General features: G+C 34.1%; 1 protein-coding gene and 1 pseudogene across 1 annotated transcript in view; both read left to right on the plus strand.

The window, feature by feature from the left end:
• The window catches only part of LOC128171394 (talin-1-like), a 113,124-nt gene that overhangs the window by 82,891 nt on the left and 10,174 nt on the right, over positions 1 to 20,059 (plus strand). The gene's annotated exons all lie outside the window — the stretch shown is intronic.
• LOC128171452 (uncharacterized) lies at positions 1,434 to 15,467 on the plus strand (annotated as a pseudogene).

Genomic DNA, 20,059 nt, shown 5'->3' on the forward strand with positions numbered 1-20,059 from the left:
AGGTGATCGTTGCAAAGTTATATTTTTATGTTTATTATATGTATCATGATATAGTGTAATCTACAAAGGAGCTACATTAAAAACTTATTTTTATTTAATCAAATATTGATATTGATAATGATGTAGAACATATTTCTATATTTTTGTAAATTGTGTTCAAGAGCAGTAACTCTTCTTGACACTGTAAGAATTATGCATTATACTCATAGTTATCCTTCTTTACAAATAGTTTGCATAGTGAGCTCTGAGCAGTAATGTATTTCATGAATATATATTTGAATATGATTGTATATTTTTATGCTGAAACTTATTGTAAACATTGATCATTTTTATGCTGATATCTATAAGTTATATTACAGGGTTTAATCCTTTAATCCCTATACATGTATCTGAATAAATGACGAACCCTTAAGTGGACTTGTTGATCTTTGGGACAACCCACTGTCACAAATGTAAAATGTTTGAGTGTATGTGTGTCGATCTAAAGTGGTAGAAAGCACAAACTTAATAGTAAAAGAAAGAATTAGAATTTATTTATTTTAATTTGATAAACTTTTATTAATTTACATTTATATTATATTTTCATTTATTACTTTTTAATCAAAATCTCATCTACTACACACTTAACGTCCAAATCCAGATCACGTTGTTTGATCTTATTGACTACATTGAGCTGTCCGTCCATTGTAAAACAAAATTCACTGAGAATCAAAATCATACCCCCACCCCATCCCCCGGGGGATTGTTTTGATTCTAATTAAAAAAAGTCAAAACAAATTATCAGACAAATACATCAGTCTTAACAATAGTCCGAGATAAATGTGTCTGATTAAGCATGCGTTTTATTTGCTAACCTAACCACAATATATATCAAACAAATAAGAACATCATTATAACATGTCCTGCTGAGAGAGAGAGAGAGAGAGAGAGAGAGAGAGAGAGAGAGAGAGAGAGAGAGAGAGAGAGAGAGAGAGAGAGAGAGAGAGAGTACATGTAAACAAACATACATACTGTAGATAATAATGGAGTGTTTGTGTGCGTCAACTTTTATATTGGAAGATTTCAAAAAAAGGTAATAGTCCGTCTTTGACCTTATTTAGGGATAAAACCTAAAAAGAAAAGCAACGAGGAAAATTGATCACCTATGCTTAAACGAGGAAATTTAAAAGCGTTAAATAAAATATTAACAACACCCTATCCCCTAGTAAAATCAAGCCCCCGTAAAAATTGCCAAAAAAGAAATCAAAATATATACAAATCCAGCTTGTTTAAAAAAATGAGAGTACTGCTGTACTTAATCTTTAGCTGTTTATCATCAACTTATTATTTATACAAGCAGTTTCCGTATACAGACTGTACTTGTTAAAGTCACGTGACCATACAAACTTCCGACCAACAGACTTTGGTGTACGGAAAGAAAACCCTGACCTAACTGCGCTACAAAATCTCGAATAACCTCTACCTCTGTTCTACAAGTAACAAGTGTGTCTTTAACAAGTCTAAAGCGGTAAGTAAAAAGTATTTATTTTTTAATGATTTTGAAACACAACTCTTCATCTGCATATAATATCAATACGGAAGTTAAATTATATATCTTATATATAAGTTATTGCACGTTTATGTATATTCTTATTTAGAGTAGCCCTTAATCTTTATTGAATACATGTATTGCCAACCGTATTTATCGACTAAAATAAATTCTAAAATGTTGATATATTTCACGACTTTATAAAGTAGGTACGTGCATGGCCATTCATCCCTCTCTTATTACTCAGTTTCCTCGATCAAAAATGGCGACCAAAAAACCCCCTGCTGAACAGAAAGTAGTTCAGCTCGTTGAGATAATTATTCATTTTATGGTTTGATAAAGAATACAATTTGTGTGTTATGATACCATGAATACTCTTATTTTCTTACTCTTATGTCTGATTTCATGCCTTCATTGTGCAAATTGCTAAAATTGCGCTTACGTGTCATCTGAATTTAATTTTGCACTAACTTTTGCAATATATTTGAAGTATTACAAAAGGAGATTGGTACAACAAATTCCCTTAAAAAAAATATAAAAAAAATAGCACCAATGATAGCATTATTGTGCTATATGTTATGATATATATTATTAAATTTCAAAGCCGTACACTTGTTACTCTTTCTTTTCTTTTCTTAACTTCTGGCAAACTCCTTCAAATATTCATTTTATCATAATGCCATAAAGGAACAGTTGCAGCTATAGGCCAGGGAATAGCTTGCTCACAATGAAGATCCAATCCCACCATTTATCTTTCGAAAAATCAGTAATGGGGTACTGCATGTATGTTGTAGAAAGAAAACAAGAGATATTTATAAAAAGGGATGGGTTGATTGATTGATTGATTGATTGATTGATTGATAGAGAGAGAGAGAGAGAGAGAGAGAGAGAGAGAGAGAGAGAGAGAGAGAGAGAGAGAGAGAGAGAGAGAGCGGCAATGACACTGCACTTGGAGAACAATATAGACAATACTGTGCAAAAAAGAAAAAAAGAAAAGAAACGCACATTTACACAGGCAGCTATACAAAATATAAATATAAATATATACATGTATAATAAATATAACATATTAAAAGCAACTGGTGAGTTAAAAAAATAAACTTGAAACTGAAACTAAATATATAGTATAAATGGTCTGTCTTTATCTGTCAAATATTTTGATAATCTCTGAGCGAAATAAGGAAGTAACATGTAGTATGAGGAAGGATGAGTCAGATTTGAACATCGACCTGCATCCATTGTATCTACCACAATGTGTCTCTAAAACATTATTACGGCCCATAAAACAGGAAAGAGCTTCTTCACACAAGAGATCTAAGTTGTTTTCTCGTCTGGTTTAGTTGAATAAGCGGCTCTCTAAAAACATCAGTACATGCTTTTTTTAGTTCCAAATTCAAATGAAAGTTGTTATTATGGAATTGCTGAATAAATGTACAGTAAACTTTTTTCTTTCATTCTTGCTTTCTTTCAGGCTTTTGTTTCGAAACTGAATCTCTCTCTCTCTCTCTCTCTCTCTCTCTCTCTCTCTCATCAATTATTGTAATAACTAAAATAAATCAATGCAATAACTATAAATAGGAAAAAACATTGCTGTAAATTATTTATGGTGAGCAAAATGTCATTTGTTCACAGCAACGTATTTGTGGTATTTGTTATAGTATAATGTGTTTTCCATAACAACCAAAGAATCGAATTTAATACGGAAGATAATCAATATTTATAGCATAAGAAACGGATAAGCACAAAGATTCAACCAAGCAACACAGTTAATATTTATGCACCTCAATGCAATCTATCAGCATAAAAAGGCACGTATCCATGAATTGATTTGATTTGGTCGTAATAATCTTCTCTTAAGATTTGTTTATTTGTTTCTGTTTTGTTTCGTTTTGTTTTTGTTGCTTTTCTCATTTTTAGGAGGGGTTGGGGGGTTAAGTGTATCAATGTGTTGGTATATTAGTAAACGAAAGAGAAAACCATTATAAATTCATGTGTATAATGCGATATCTCATGAATCAGTTTACGGGCGCTTACTCAGAATAATGAGTGATATGTTACAAATATACCATAATCATCTTCCATTTAAAAATATGGGGAACACCACTACATCACGTGACGACGGCTTTGAATTGTGGGTCTATTTTCCTTTCCTTTTTGTCGTGTCACTCCACAGATTGACCTCGAGAAAAGAGCGAACTGTTACACGTGCACTTTATTTAATTATTAACAAAGCACCACATTCTCACTTATTGCAATTGATACATTTGTGTTTTGCTATACGTACCATATTATATTTACGTACAGAAATTAGGGTATAATATATAACATGGTACCCCCAATACAAAATGAACACTCGTATTTATGTGTCTAAAAATGATAGGTGATAGTGGTCCTGGTGACACTAGGTACGAGGTACGAATTGTCTAGGCGCCGCCTCGTCCAGCCGTCCTCGTTCAACTTGCTTGCAAGGCGCCTCTCTCTCTTCTTCTGCCTTGAGTACAGATCATGTATATCTTTGAATGTTAGTTATATACTATTCATTCACCTGTTTTATATCTGTAAGGGGCATGTAAAACTATAAGGGGGATCTAAAATTCAATTCACTTAATGAACCACGCTTGTCATGAGGGCTGTAGGTGAGGTTTAAGGTGCCAACATTTTCTTGATCACAATTTTAATTCCTTTGTTATTAATTTAGAATGATATAATTGCTCAATACGTTTTACGACTGTGATATCGCCGTGCAATAAATTAATGCCACTCCACACATGATGTACAATATTTGCATTTTGTTCAAAAGATTAGCCTATGCCTGCAAAATCACTAAGATCAGAAAACAGAATTTTTGATGGTGGCTTATTAAACCTTATGATATATTTATACACCCATTATCAAGAAGATCTAAAACAGCGTTATCAACAAATTCTGCATTTTTAATGATCATTTTTTTGGAGTTGATTTTAATCAACTCTCCTATACACTTATTGGGGCAAAGCGAAAGTGAAACAGTGTTTGGACCTAAGCACAAATCAATACCGCTGACAACACTTAGTTCTTGAAAATAATCGATAAATTCGATGCTATGTATTCTGAAGCATTGTTTTTCAAGAAAACTTATATATTAATACCATGAAAATTATAAGATTTTAAATTGTACAAACAGTGTTATTTTTTAAAGTCGTATATATTCCTACGCTTGAGTTCAATGTAGTCTCGTTCAAACAGAGGCTTGGCTGTCTCCCGTAATATCCGACAAAACAGTCTCTCTTGCGGAGATAAACAGAGACAGGCGAGCGTTTGGTTGAACAAGACAAGAGTTCAATCTTGCCTGAATCCATACAATTTCTCAGAAATATTTCGATTACTGATACTACTTGCCAGGCAAAATCACATATCGTTGATTTTGAATAAATGATAATTGATAAAATCAACTCCATCAGTACTTCAGTACTTTGATTTTCAATTAATACTCAATTAATTCTCGTTGGAAACTCTTTTAAAGGAATTGTATACCCAAATGTTATGACATTCAAAATGAAACTATTAGCATTACAAATATTTTCTTTAGCTTTAATTTAACGCTGATAACTTTAACATTTTTTCTTCCCAAATTTTATGACATTCAAAATGAAACTATTAGCATTACAGATATTTTGTTTAGCTTTTATTTAACGCTGATAACTTTAACATTTTTTCTTTTTATTCATTTTTTTTCATGCAGTTCAAACATATTCTTTACTTGGCCATTTACAGTGTTTTTGGACTCCACTAGTATTAAGTGATGACAGGGTTGGGTTGGTTGTCCTTTAAGATAGGAACATTCCCTAACCATGTGATCGAAATCCCGTGGGTCCGACTTTGGAGGTTCCATTGCTGAATTTGTCGTTAGAGCTATACAACTGGCTAAAGCCACGAAAAAAGTCACTGGGTGCAAAACCGCCCCTGCGCCTGTAGTCCGGTCAACTTCTGTAAGCGTTTTTCCTTGCAGCACGACCCACAGCGTAACGAAGCTTAGCAGCATCTTCAGTACCGTCTTTCAGCGGGACGTCCAAATATCCGTGTAGTGTGTCCCAGTCAGCAATTTTAAGGTGGAAAACTAGTAACACATCATTACACAATGTCTGACCTCTGATCGAAAGGACACTTTGTTTTATAAAAATAATTTAATGGAAAACACATATAACTTACTAGCCGAGTGAAGTGTCGGGCTTGTGATCCGTACTTTCCGAGTTCGAATCTCGCAGGGGTTTTTGATGTTACATATGTACTTACTGAATTGAATTTTTATTCATTTGTTTATCCTCAATTTTCGCTTATTTGACATACGCACAGTTTATATATCATAATATCTTTTATTACTAAATACTTTACTGTTAGTTTGAGTGACTTTTACCAGGTAAGGAAATTTAAGGACTTTGTTTCTTTGTTGTAAACGGCTTTCTCCTCGTCAATAACGAGCGCGGCCTTCGCTTAATTTCCCTCCTGAAACAGTTCTTCAAATTTAGCCAACTTTTGGGACCTCGACCCTCGTGCTTAAATTCAAATGCTGGTCCGGTCTCGGCCACATGCGCAGCACTGCTCACCGTGGTGGGGTTTTTTTTGCAAGTTTCTGAGTAAGCCCCGTTATGTTTTTATAATTAAACAACTCTGTTTTTCTATCGCTTTCTTTAGTAAGGAAGTAAAATAATGAAACTTTCTCATCGTTCGATAGTCCTATATCACTGCATTCCATTCTATCTGCCAGTTTACCTTATTTAAAACACATACAACTAACGAGCAAGCCTAGCGCGCCACGTCACCGCATGGTTCTACTATTTATATTACCTGATCACGGGACTCACAACCTATTCGAGTTCATGTATGCATGAAAACTCATCACGCACATGATTTCAAATACAGTTGAACGAATGGTAGAGCTTTATCGCCGTGTTTTAATGATAAAACATGCGAGGTGAAAGGTTGTGAATTATGCGTGGTGGGTGGAAAGTCTGAGAGAGAGGGAATAAGAATGAGAGAAAGAGAGAAAAACAGGGAAAGAGAGAAAAAAGAGAGATAGGAGAGGATGAAAGAAAATTAGAAGTGAGTTTTAGAGAGAGTAAATATCTTAGAGGAGTAAGATAAATATTGTATATCTTTAGCAGAGTAAATTAGAGAGAGAGAGAGAGAGAGAGAGAGAGAGAGAGAGAGAGAGAGAGAGAGAGAGAGAGAGCGAGAGCATGGTTACTTGTTAAAGCAATATGAGCTGCAATTTTCATGTTGAATTTATCTACAAAAAATGACGAAAATATCATGGTTTATGGCTTAATATCTTTTAGCCATATTTTTGTGTGAAAGAAGTTGTAAATGAAGCATTAATTGATTTATTGTCGTCCTGCACAAAAAATCATTTGGTATTTATTCCTTAGAAGAGAAATCTTTCCTCTGACAAAAATTAATGATTTTTTTATACCTTATTTATCATAAAAGTTTAAGTTATGAGCAGACTTATCATACTAACAGCTTTTTGCAGTAAAATAAAATTCTAAAAAAATACAGCTCATATTGCTTTAAGCAGAACACATTTAAGAGAGAAGAGGGGGAATAAGATTAAAAGAGTAATATTACATGTACATAACATGTTTATAAGAGAAATCAGGGTAAACCTGTCAGCAGAGAAAGTCTGTGATGTAACAAACATGTTATACAGAGCAATAATGAGTGAAAGATGAGGGACAAACAAGAATGAGAGAGTAAGCAACCAAGTTTAGCTGAGTTCATCTAAGAGAGAGAGAGAGAGAGAGAGAAACAGAGACAGAGACACGATGAGGGACACAAAAGAATGAGAGAGTAAGTAACCAAGTTTAGCTGAGTTCATCTGAAAGAGAGAGAGAAACAGAGAGAAGAGAGGGGTGACAGAAAGCAAGATTACATGTTAGAAGAGAGAGAGAGTACATTTCAGAGAGAATAACAAAAGAAATAGTTTGTTTCCACTTTTATGCTGAAAAAAAGTAGGGTCGGTCGGTCGGAATTTTTTTTCCCTTTAATATTGCAGTATCCATACATGCTGGTTAGATACTGACACTGCTGAATGGTATAAAATGAGAAATACTTTTGATATCATTCCTGACTATTAAGTTGGTCTTAAGAAAAAAGTTTTGAGTCGGGGGGGGGGGGGGGGGGGGGTTAAAAGCTAGGGTCAGCCGGGAAAGCAGAAACAAACAATTTTTTTTTCTTCGGCCTATTTACATGTAATAGAGTAAGGAGAGAGAGAGAGAGAGAGAGAGAGAGAGAGAGAGAGAGAGAGAGAGAGAGAGAGAGAGAGAGAGAGAGAGAGAGAGAGAGGTTTGGCAGTGAAAGTGTGAGGGATAGAGAGAACAGATGGAAAGCAAGAGAACATATTAATCAGGACATTATAAGAGACAGGGACTTTGAGAAAGAATGAGAGATAAGTACATACTGAACAGTAAAATTATGAGATAGTGAAAGAAATAGTAATAATGAGAGAGAAAGAGATTACAATTATAGTATAATTCACATGTTCATAAGAGTGGGTCAGAGAGAGAGAGTGTGAGTGAAAGAGAGAGATTACATCTTTGAGAGTAAGATATATTTAGTACATGTACATGTTTAATGGAGTTTGTCTGAAACACAGAAATAGAGAGCAAAAATACACGTTTAGAAGAGAAATCCGAGGAGATAGAGAAAAAGCATGTGTTAGAAAAAAAATCTGAGAGAAAGGAGGAATAAGATCTATAGAACAATTGTACATGATAGAGAGAGAGAGAGAGAGCAAGAGAGAAAGAGAGAGAGAGCAATAGTGCACGTTAAGTATTAAAATTATGAAAAACAGATTGAGAGAAAGAAATAAAAAGAACAGAAATACATGTTAGGTAAATTGAGACAGTATATACCCGGTAATTGAATTGAACGAAATTGAGACGTGTACTCTACATCTTATTTTTTTTTCTCTCTCTGACTTTCTTTGCTAGATAATCATATAGTACACTTTCTCAATTATGTACACATCCAAGAGAGAGAAACAGAGAGAAAGAAATGTAGGAATAAAAAGAGAGAGAGAGAGAGAGAGAGAGCACCTCTTTCTCGCTCAGCATTTTTACGTTGTATTTTTCTACTGGTTGAGTGTCTCTATAATCAGAACCAGAAAAATGGACCTTCAATTATCTAAGTAGGGGAAATATACAATTTCTTTAATAAAAAAAATCTGCTTTAAACTAAAATATTTCTTATGTAATTTTACATTGAAACTATAAAACAATAATAATTCTAAAACTGGTTATTTTCATTGAACAGGTTATGACCCAGACCGCCCACATCATGGACACAGCAAGCTCCCAATACAAAGTACATCTGTGTTCTAAGTGTCCGGGGGACACAGCGTACTATTGTGTATCGTGTCCATGTGATCTGTGTCCCCAGTGTAAAGAGAACCATGTAAAAGATCTCCAAACAATAGACCATGGTGTTGTGTCATACCGTGATAAAATCAACTACATCCCAACACAAGAGATCTGTGTGAGACATCCTAGCCATGTTTATACAGAGTACTGTGAACCTTGTCAAGTTCCTGCCTGTAATAATTGCCAAACATATAGAAAACACACTCAGATAGATGTTAAAACAGCCTATAAAACAAAGCAACAACAACACAGAGGAACCATTCACACCATCAGAAGTGAGGCTCTCTTTTACAGACCTGTTCTCCTGACAGGAATCAAAGCTGATGTCAAAACCTGTCACACAGAATTCTCCCCCCTTCAATCAGAGATGTTAACAAAGGCCCAGAGACTGAAAAATCTCATTGACAAAGTGGTATATGATCTATTGAACAATGTGTTTTGTTACTTTGATTTCAAACACAGATGTAAAAAACAAAAGATAAAAATGATCAGACATATTGTCAGACTAAGGAGATATGAACACAGATATGTACAGCCAGCATTCACATTCAGTGCGCCACAATTCCTCTCCTTCACAAAGACAGCCCTCCCCCAGATACATCTTACACTCCACACCAGCCAGCTCTCCATGACTGAGTCACTCAACAAGGAGGATGTGATGGAGTCACTGAGTGCAATCCAAATCACAGAGAGAGTAAAACGACGCGTTGGAAACCAGTGTCTGCTGAAACTGACGTCTGGTGCTGAGCTCCATCAATCTCTCACACTGACAGGTGTTGATTATTGTGATCACATTTCCTGTGTGACATCAGACCGGGTCTGGGTCAGTGATGGAGACAATCTCATCTTGACAGACACAACAGGTGTCCCTCTACATTGTGTGGAGGATTCAGGTAGTGGTTTATATGGATTACACACAGTGAACAGTGAGAGTGAACTGATTTATTTAGATAGGAGACGTAACATCAACAAACTGTCAAAGAATATGAAAACAACCACCACATTTATAGAGAGAACAGACTCTACATGGGAACCACAGTGTGTGTACTGGTCCCCGTCCACTGGGGATCTACTGGTCGGGATGTACATGTATAACAATTATACAGAGACAGGCAAGGTAACCCGGTACAACCAGAGTGGACAACTCACACAAACCATACAGTACGACAACACAGGACGGGGACTGTATAGTAAACCTCTCTATATAACAGAGAACAACAATGGGAATGTCGTGGTTTCTAACTCTATATATATTGTGTCTGCTGCTGTAGTGGTGACAGAGCGTGGAGGAAGACATCGTTTCTCCTACACAGGACATCCATCAGGATCAGGACTATGGCCATATGGAATCTGTACTGACGCGCTGTCACACATCCTGGTGTGTGATATTAAAACCGACACAGTACAGATGATAAATAAGGACGGTCAGTTCCTGTCACATCTACTGACAAAATCACAAGAGATGGGTAAACCATGGAGCCTGAGGTATGATGTCAACACTCACCGTCTCTGGGTCGGATCACCGTACAACAACAAGGTGTGTGTCTACAGGTATATCACCAGACAGGACGCTCTGACAGGTAAGTCTGAGTCATTATCCTTCACATTAATTAGATATAGATAACTAAGACACACAGTCCGTGTTAATTATCAGTCAATAAGATACATGTAAGACATGTTTATCTGTGTGATTGTTTGTCAATATAAACAACTCATTGTTACAGGGTTAGCTGTATCTACCAGTCATTGGGATTCAGTGTTTATCTAAAATAAACAGAAATTAGATACATTATTTTATTAATTAAATGTACAGTTACATGTCATTGTATTTAGTGAATAGAAATAGCAGGTTGCTGTATTTAATTATGAAATATATAGAGTGACTCATGTATTTGTAATCAGTTATTTTGTGACATGTTAATTGACTTAATTCAATTATTTAGATAAATATTAAAGAAAGTGTCATGGTAATCAGTTTAAAGTTTTAATTAGTAGATGTAGCTCTATCAATACATATGCTGTATGTAATTAATTAACAGCTAATTAATGACTTGCTGTAGATGAACACAGACCCCGTACTGATGGAGACACCCGATACAGGACACCTCATCACAACAACGCATCAACTAAACGAAAGTAAAACTCACTGACGCATGTATTTGTAATCAGTTGTTTTGTTACATGTTAATTGACTTAATTTAATTAATTAGACAAATAATAGACAATTCAATTCAATTCAATTCATTATCCTTTAGCTTTACAACTCATCGGAATACAAAATTATTATACATGTAAAATTATATACAAATGTGCAATGTGCAGTAAGTGAGTGGACATATTAAGACAATATAATCATATACATATCTTAAGATATGAATGAACATAAATGTATAAGTAGCTTAAACTGCAGTATTATTACAATGCTGCGCTCTCATTTTGGAAGCGCTAGATAAATATTTTCCTAAATTATTGAGTTCCTTAGTATTGTTAACACTTAAACGTTTAGCTAACTTAAAAACACTTGGTTTTTTGTAATAAAAACTCTTTATATATTTCTTTCGTAATTCAGTGTAAAAAGGACATATGAGTATAAAGTGGAACTCATCTTCTAAATCTTTTTTATTACAATGATTGCAAAATCTTTCATTTCTTGGCACCTTGTTGTGTCGACCTCTTTCAATATTTAAAGAGTGTGATGAAGTTCGAAAAATACTTATAAATCTTTTTGAAGTATATTTAATCGGTTTCCTAAGATAAGTTTGCAAACAAAAATTATCAACAAGGTGTTGATATAACCTACTCTTCGGAGATGTCGAAAAAGATGACATCAAACTTTGTTTATAAATATCTAATATTCTACACTCAATTATCTTGTAGGTTTTACATTGATTTGAACAAGTTTCGTCAAACAAATATTTTAGACCCATGCTAGATAACTCGCTTTGTATGGAAACCATCCAGTTATCGTTACTGACAAGCATGCTTTCGTATGCCTCCTTCAAGATAATGTTATTAGTATTTTTAATTTTTAACCAGTATTTGAAAATTCGTAGTTTTCTTCTAATATACAAAGGAAATCTACCCAGTTCATAATACACTAAATTATTTGTATTTTTTTTGTTGACCCCAAGAATTCTCTTACAAAAATTAAGATGTACCTTTTCTATATCGGGTGCTTTGTGGAAACCCCAAATTTCACAGGCATATGAAAGAATACAATGTACATACGTATCAAATACAGAACATTGAGTTTCAACATTAAAAGAATAATTTTTCACAGTGTTTGATATTGCAAAAAATGCTTTCCGTCCTTGATCTGCTACATATGTTTGTGTTTGTAAAAATTTTCCATTGAAGTTAAATAACATACCAAGATACTTAAAAGTATTCACAACTTCTAGTTTTTGTTCATTGTATGACCAGCTTTCAAGATCTGATAGACCAAGTGTCATGGTAATCCGTTTGAAGTTTTAATTTGTAGATGTAGCTCTATCATTACATATAATGTATGGAATGGATTAATAAATTAATTGTTGTAGATGAACACACACCCCGTCCTGATGAGGAGGCCATATCCAGCTCAACACCAGCCGTATAATGGAGATAGCTGGGATATTGACAGGTTGTAAATGTTTCTGTACAAATCTAGTCTGCTCTCAAAACCGCACATGTTGTTTGTCACTTTGTTCAACATCTGCAGCTGAAATTGAGCTGTGTATAATTCACATGGACTGTAATACTGACTCCTGTTTATTTCACACTTTGTGATCATCCAAACATGGCTGTCTGTTGCTGAGTGAGAAACATCAAGTTATACAAGTTTTATTTTCTGAATGTGGAATATTATAAAACAAATATCCACATGAAGTCTATAATATTAAACTGAACAATTATAAATTGTAAATGTCAGATCATTATCAATTCCAAAATGTATCTTGTTTTGCTAATTGTGCCATTATTATACCCCATGTAATGGAATTGTTAGAGAATAATGACTTCGACCTATCTCAGTCAGTCCTGGATTTTAAGCAAAACTTATATTCAACAGGTGCAGAAAATTTTATCATGTTTAATATGAAATATATGAAACTTTTAAGGTATTTAGGACACAACGTGTAGATGTGCTAATTAAGGAAGTTCCGATTCATTTATCTTTCTGGGAATTTTAGCCCAATTGAACTTAGAATTTTGTCAACATGTTGAATTTAGCAATGATTTTGTTTGTAGGTAGTTAGAACACAATGTGGTGATTTGCACATTTCTAAGAAATTTTAATTACAATGTTTTGTCTTCAAATTTTGAACCATTAGAATTTAGTATGTTGCTGTTTAAGACAAATGATTAAATATGTGCATAATTGCAGAAAGTTTTGATCTGATGATGTTTTGCTAGTAATGCCCTTTATCATTTTTAGCTAACTGAGCTGAAAGCTCAAGTGAGCCTTTCTGATCACATTTTGTCTGTCGTCTGTCCGTCTGTTTGTTTGTCTGTCCTCTGTCCGTCAACTTTTCACATTTTCAACATCTCCCCCAGAACTACTGGGTCAATTTCAACCAAACTTGGCACAAGGCATCCTTGGGCAAAGAAGATTCAAAGTTCTGAAAATTAAGGAACGTGCCCCTTTTCAAGGGGAGATAATTAGGATTTATGTATCCCAACCTGAGAGAAATTCAAAGCCACCCTCCCATCCCTTTAATTAAGGTGGTATGGAACATCTGTCAATAATGATGTGAATTAAAGTACATTACTATTGAAATACTTTCATTGGTTTAGAATTTTCTTTCACAATATTTTACCAAAAAATACGTCTTAGAAAATTTTGGAAATGTAATAAATTTTTCAAACCCGACTGGAACTCGTGACTTACAGGTCCGTAGTGAGCGCTCTAACCCACTGCACTGCGCTTTAAGGTAACAATGATGGGAAAGAAACTATTTATAAAATTACACTTGATTTACCGGTATTGTTTATTTCGATAAATGATACGACACAACATGAAGGTGTCCCATACCACCTTTCATGTAAATAATGAATTTTAATCAAAATTTTGATTTATTCTGTTCATTTAACAAATTTTTCAAAAGAGCGGTCCCATACAATTCCCCTCAGTTGCAATCAGCCGGTACCAGAATTACATGCTTCCAGGTTTACTTTTTTGCGTACTGCATCATCAGAAAGCGGTGTAGAATGCCATCTTAATGCATACTCTGCCATTCATGATGTGTAGCATTGTCAAGTAATGGGAGAACATGGGGTGTTTGAGCTTGCTCACTCTTTCCTTCTTGTCCAAGTATTTGGTATTAATCATTTAATACTATTATAAATTATTTTTTTTTATTTCCTGCAGACAAGCTGCTTTTTAAACACCTTCAGGGGAAGACAGTAGAAAACCTTCCCGGATTATCCATAATTCCAATGGAGTTACAGAAGCCAAATAATTACCAGTCATCAACGGACTTTGTGTTCTGTGCGTGAACTCTACATAAACGTTTCATGAATGGACTCTGTATCTGTGTAGGTGAACAAAAATAACGCGTCATCAATGGACAATGTTGCTGTGTATGTGAACTCTGCACAAAAATAACGCGTCATCAATGGTCTCTGCGTTCTGTGTACATGAAATCTGCACACAAATAATGTATATGTCTGCGTGAACTCTACATATATAACGCGCCATCAATGGACTCTGTATCCGTGTGCGTGAACTCTACATATATAACGCACCATCGATGGACTCTGTATCCGTGTGCGTGAACTCTACATATATAACGCGTCATCGATGGACTCTGTTTCTGTATAGGTGAACTCAACATATATAACGCATCCTCAATAGACTCTGTGCTCTGTGTACCTAAACTCTTTATGAATAAGGCATCATCAATGGACTCTGTCTTTTGTGTACGTGAACTCTACTGTAATTTGTTATCATACGTTTTTTGTCAATTTTATCTAAGTGTAAATTTTGTCAGTATATAATATGTTTTACATATCTAAGCTCCTGAAATTTCTGGTATCATTCGGTGCTAGGACGGAGATGTCCATTACAATTGTAGCCAATGTGTCACATATTGTTTTTTTTTGTAATTTTGATTTTTACACAAGAAATCTTGTATGTTGTAATAAACATTATATTCAAAGGGGAATAACTCAAAATGTGTATTTTTCAGTCAGGATGAAAAAAACAGTTATTCCCCTTATATAATTTTCATAAGATGAAGTTTTACTTAAAAATGAGAAATGAATTTGATGATGTTTATCCCTGACAGTTTTATTGGTAGGATTGATCATTTGGAAAGAATTGATCTGATAAGCTTTTGATAAGAATTTGATAAGTTTTCGATGGGTTTTTTTATACAATGTTATGTAGTTTTAATTTCAATATATTAATAGTTGATGTTAGTTTTTAATTGATTAAGTTTGAGCTGTGCCTGTGTAACAATTGGTGCATCATATATTGCTTGTTATGCTCAAAAGGTAGGTCACAATGACCCAATTAGAATTATGGTAGTTTATAGTGAAACTATTTTAGAACATATCTATTTATTTGAAAAAATAAACTAACTTGTGTTTTAGAAATGATGTACCATTAATTATACCAGAAGTCATATACTCATGTATATATTAATTTGAAAGTAGGTCATGATGACCTCAATTTGTATTTAGCATGTTGTTAATCCTATGTGTTTGTTAATGGTGTGTAAGCACATTTCTCACACTCTGTATCTCTGTTGACCAGATAGATAGGACAACTCAAGTTAATGTCATTTATTTGGAGAAATATTGTACGCAAGTTTAAGCGAGATGATTTTTTGGTGTTTACCCACACAATAAACCTGATGAAATACATTTATAACGTATATATATAGTATTATGTTTATTTTTATTCTGTTTACTCTTACCATGAAAAACATACCTGTATACAAATGATGTTTGGGGAAATGTAGCGAGCTGTAGATAAAAGTCAATAAACTTGAAGTAACATGTCTATATTGTTTGTCTTTTTTCATAGTCAGGCAGTACTGTAATACATGGTACAAAATGAGGACACGGATTAATCAGACAGACTTCACCATTGTTAACAGTTCAACGTTTTCAGACAATACTAGCGCATCATGGAAAATATGCCAGCAAAGCAATTGCTAATCCTAATGCCGTGTTCACTAAATAATCTTTGTTTATTACTTATATTTGCATTTTACCACTCGCAAATACCCTGTATTAGCCTAGACCTAGACATTTGGGTATTACATCAAAAATAAACATTCAGACTTTAATGTATCCTTTATGACGTCATAGTATACAGACAGAGCAATTGCGATTATAGAAAAATAATTGCAGTTCCTCTGTATAGGCTTACAGTGGGAAAGAACAATGGATATGCAAATATTTTATTATGGCAGCTTGGTTCATCCTTAAGCAGTATTATACACTGCTAAAACACTGTTATTATACTGTAGTTTTTTAGCTCACCTGAACAAAAGGTTCGAGGGAGCTTTACTAATCACCTGTTGTCCGGCGTCTGTCCGTCTGTCTGTAAACTTTTTACATTTTTGACTTTTTCTTTAACACCACTGGGCCAAATTTAACCAAACTTCTTATGGAAAGGGGATTTTAAATTATGAAAATAAAGCGCGCAACCCTCTTCCAAAGAGGGATTATTAAGAAACAGTGAGTATATTTTTTTCTCTAAAACCACTGGGCCAAATTTAACCAAACTTAATAAAAAGTATTCTTATGGAAAGGAGATTTTAAATTGTGAAAATAAAGCGCGCAGCCCTCTTCCAAAGAGGAATAATTAAGAAACAGTGAGTATAGGGTGTGTGTCCTTAAAAATCTACTTCTCAAGAACAACTGAACCAGAAATACCAAAATTCACACAAAAGCTTGCTTATATAGTGAAAATTCTAAATTATAAAAATCATGACCCTCAGACCTAAACTGGGGCTTCAGTCGCGTGTAGAAAAGATAATGTTTAAAAATCTTCATGAGAACCACTACAGAAGAAATGCCAAAATTTACACCAAAGATTGCTTCTATAGTAAAGATTCTAAAATATAAAAATCGTGACCCTCGAACCATACTGGAGCCACAGGCGGGGTTCAAATTTTGATTTAGAAATACATAGGAAAAATGTAAAAATTGTCCTCTGAAGAACCATTGCACCAGAAGTGCCAATATTTACACCAAAGCTTGTTTTTATGGTGAATATTTTAAATTGTAAAAATCGAAACCATCGGACCAAAACTAGGCCTCCAGGCGGGGTTAAAAATTTAACATAGAAATACGTTGGAAATTTTTAAAAATCTTCTCAAGAACCACTGCAGCAGAAATGCCAATATCTACTCAAAAGCTTGTTTATACAGTGAAAAAATTGGGGTCTGACGCGAGGTTCAAAGTTTAACGAATATAGAAAAATATCATAAAAAACTTCTGATAAAGAACCACAATGCTTCAATTTGTGAGATTACTATGCAGGCATCCTTAAATAATGTAATACATAAAGGCGTGACCACAGGACCAAGACTGGGGCCCAAAAAGACGTTAAAAGTTTAACATAGAAATATATATTATAAATCAAAGGCCTGAAGGCCTGAGCGGCGCATCGCATTGAAGATAGCTAAAAACATCACTACAAGTTGTTTAATATCGCCATTCTACACATGGGGAAGGTGGCGCGCTTTTCCTCATTCAGTTGGACATCGTCTTATTCGTTTTATAAAGTGATAAAATACGAAATCTGTCCCTAGCTATAGGAAGACGGCAACTTACTCATTTTAATATAAATATTTTATATACGAAATTATTTCATTTTTTTACCTTCGATATTCGAACAATTAACGTCGCCGCTTTTAAATTGAAGTACAAACTGTTGTTATGCAAATTATCTCATCGGTTGACTGGTCTTCTGTCCCTATCGTACGTACATCGCATTGCAAGTCTATCTCATCTGCGTATTAATCTTTGTTTTGTTCTTTCATTGATGTTTTTTCAATGTGTAAAGGAGATATCTGTTGTAATGATTTGTTGACATTTTTAAAATGAATACTGAATATATGTTCCTGGTTGAAAATACGTAACAATCAGAATGGCACTATATATTTTTTGGCGCATTGATACTTGCGTTCTATGACGCCGCTTGTATATAAGCCGAGAGAAGTGGGCTGACAACGATGAGGCTACATCACTGAAAGCGATGCGCCTTAAAAATGTTTAAAAATTTTCTTTATGAGAAATAAATAATCTACAGTTTGTGAGATTACTAAGCAAGCATTCTAAGATAGTGTACAATCTAATTTGGTAAAGCTAACCAAAATTCACGGAAAAATACCAGGCCCAAAAAGGGTTCAAAGTTTGATATAGAAATAGCATATGCTACGACATATAATGTTACAAGGAATTGTTGTTCAGATGAGCGATGTGGCCCATAGGCCTCTTGTTTTCATAAGCATATAATAAGTCAATTGTTGTCATATGGTTGTGTTATAAATTTTGTTATAAACCTCGCTATACAAGAAAAAATACATGTACAAACTTTAAAAGCCAGGCACTTCAGCACATTATTACTTATTAGGTTTGTTACTGACTGTTTAAAGAAATTTGTGGGGTCGGTAAAGTCCATAGAAGGCGAGGCGGAGCCGAGCCTTCTATGGACTTTACCGACCCCACAAATTTCTTTAAACAGTCAGTAACAAACCTAATAAGTGTTTTGTTTTGTCGAGGACCTAAAGTTTGATATGTAAACAAACGTTTGTGTAGAAAATCAGTTCAAATAACGTTACGTCCGCCATGTTGCGCTATAAATTTTGATGCTTGCCTTTTAAAGAAATTTGTAAGGCAGCCACGTGACGCGTTTCATCCAATGACGTCGCGACATTCTAGTCCGAGGCAAAACAAATAACGTTACACCGCCATCACGCACTTTACAGATGTATCTTTACCCTACAGCCACGCATTTATATACATATACTGTAAACACGCGGATTTTGACCACAGGGGCTCGGTTGTCAGACACTGAACTTTATAACAATTTATTCCCGGATAAAAAAATATACATAAATGGTCATTCAATATATGTTCTATGGAATCGAATTAAAATCCGCCGTTAAAATCGCCCTTTATCGTCGTTTTAAAAAATGTGTATTATGTGTACATTAAAACATAAGTAATCACAGATTACAAAGCTCACCGAGACGAGACATCACCCTTATGAGACTTCACCTTAATGAGACCACCTTTATCATATTAAATGAAAATCATACTTTATGATCTTGGATATTCATGGATTCTGTTTTGACACAATATCGTATATCATCTGTTAAAAAATTGTATGATAATCATAGGTTCATATGTTAATCAATACAATAATATAAAATTAAATATTGTATCCTATCATATTTACAACATATGTCATATAATACAATAAAATACCATAATAAACAATGATGAGATATGATATTGTAACGTATGATATGACATTGTATTGGGTTATACGTTATTGTGTTTGATCAAATAATACAATATCATAATATATAAAACAATATACTAGTATTATATTACAATATCATATTACATAATACATCATAACATTGAAACATATGATATTATATTGTATAATATAGTATGATACTGTATCACTTTTGATACATAAAATGATCAAATTGTATCATATGATACAATATTATTTGATACTTCAACATTGTATTATATCAAATGTTACAATATTATGTGATAAAGTTAAATATTATATATTGTTTTCCCTTGGACTGAAATGTCACATTTTCATTGGTTTAAACGTAGCACGTGATTGCCTCATATATCTCTATATTTGTTCTGTGAGAAATAATATTAGGCAATATGGCCGTCATTGGTCGACGCTTCGCTTACTCATTTCGACATTTCATAGTATTTAATACATAAACCGCATGCCGTAAGTTCTTAAAGTATTTGGAGTAGTTGCCCTTTGAAATTATTTAAAATTAGAGTAGTTGCCCTTAGAATATTGACGTCACATTGTTTTGTCTGGAGCAGAACAAAATGGCAGCGTCGAAATTTGCTCAAATCTCTGCAGAGGAAAGGGAGAAAACATTTAAAATTGAATAGCAACAAAACATTGTAAGTAAACATGGGTGAAGCA

This window comes from Crassostrea angulata, chromosome 2 (assembly GCF_025612915.1).
Source record: "Crassostrea angulata isolate pt1a10 chromosome 2, ASM2561291v2, whole genome shotgun sequence".
Classification (NCBI taxonomy): domain Eukaryota; kingdom Metazoa; phylum Mollusca; class Bivalvia; order Ostreida; family Ostreidae; genus Magallana; species Magallana angulata.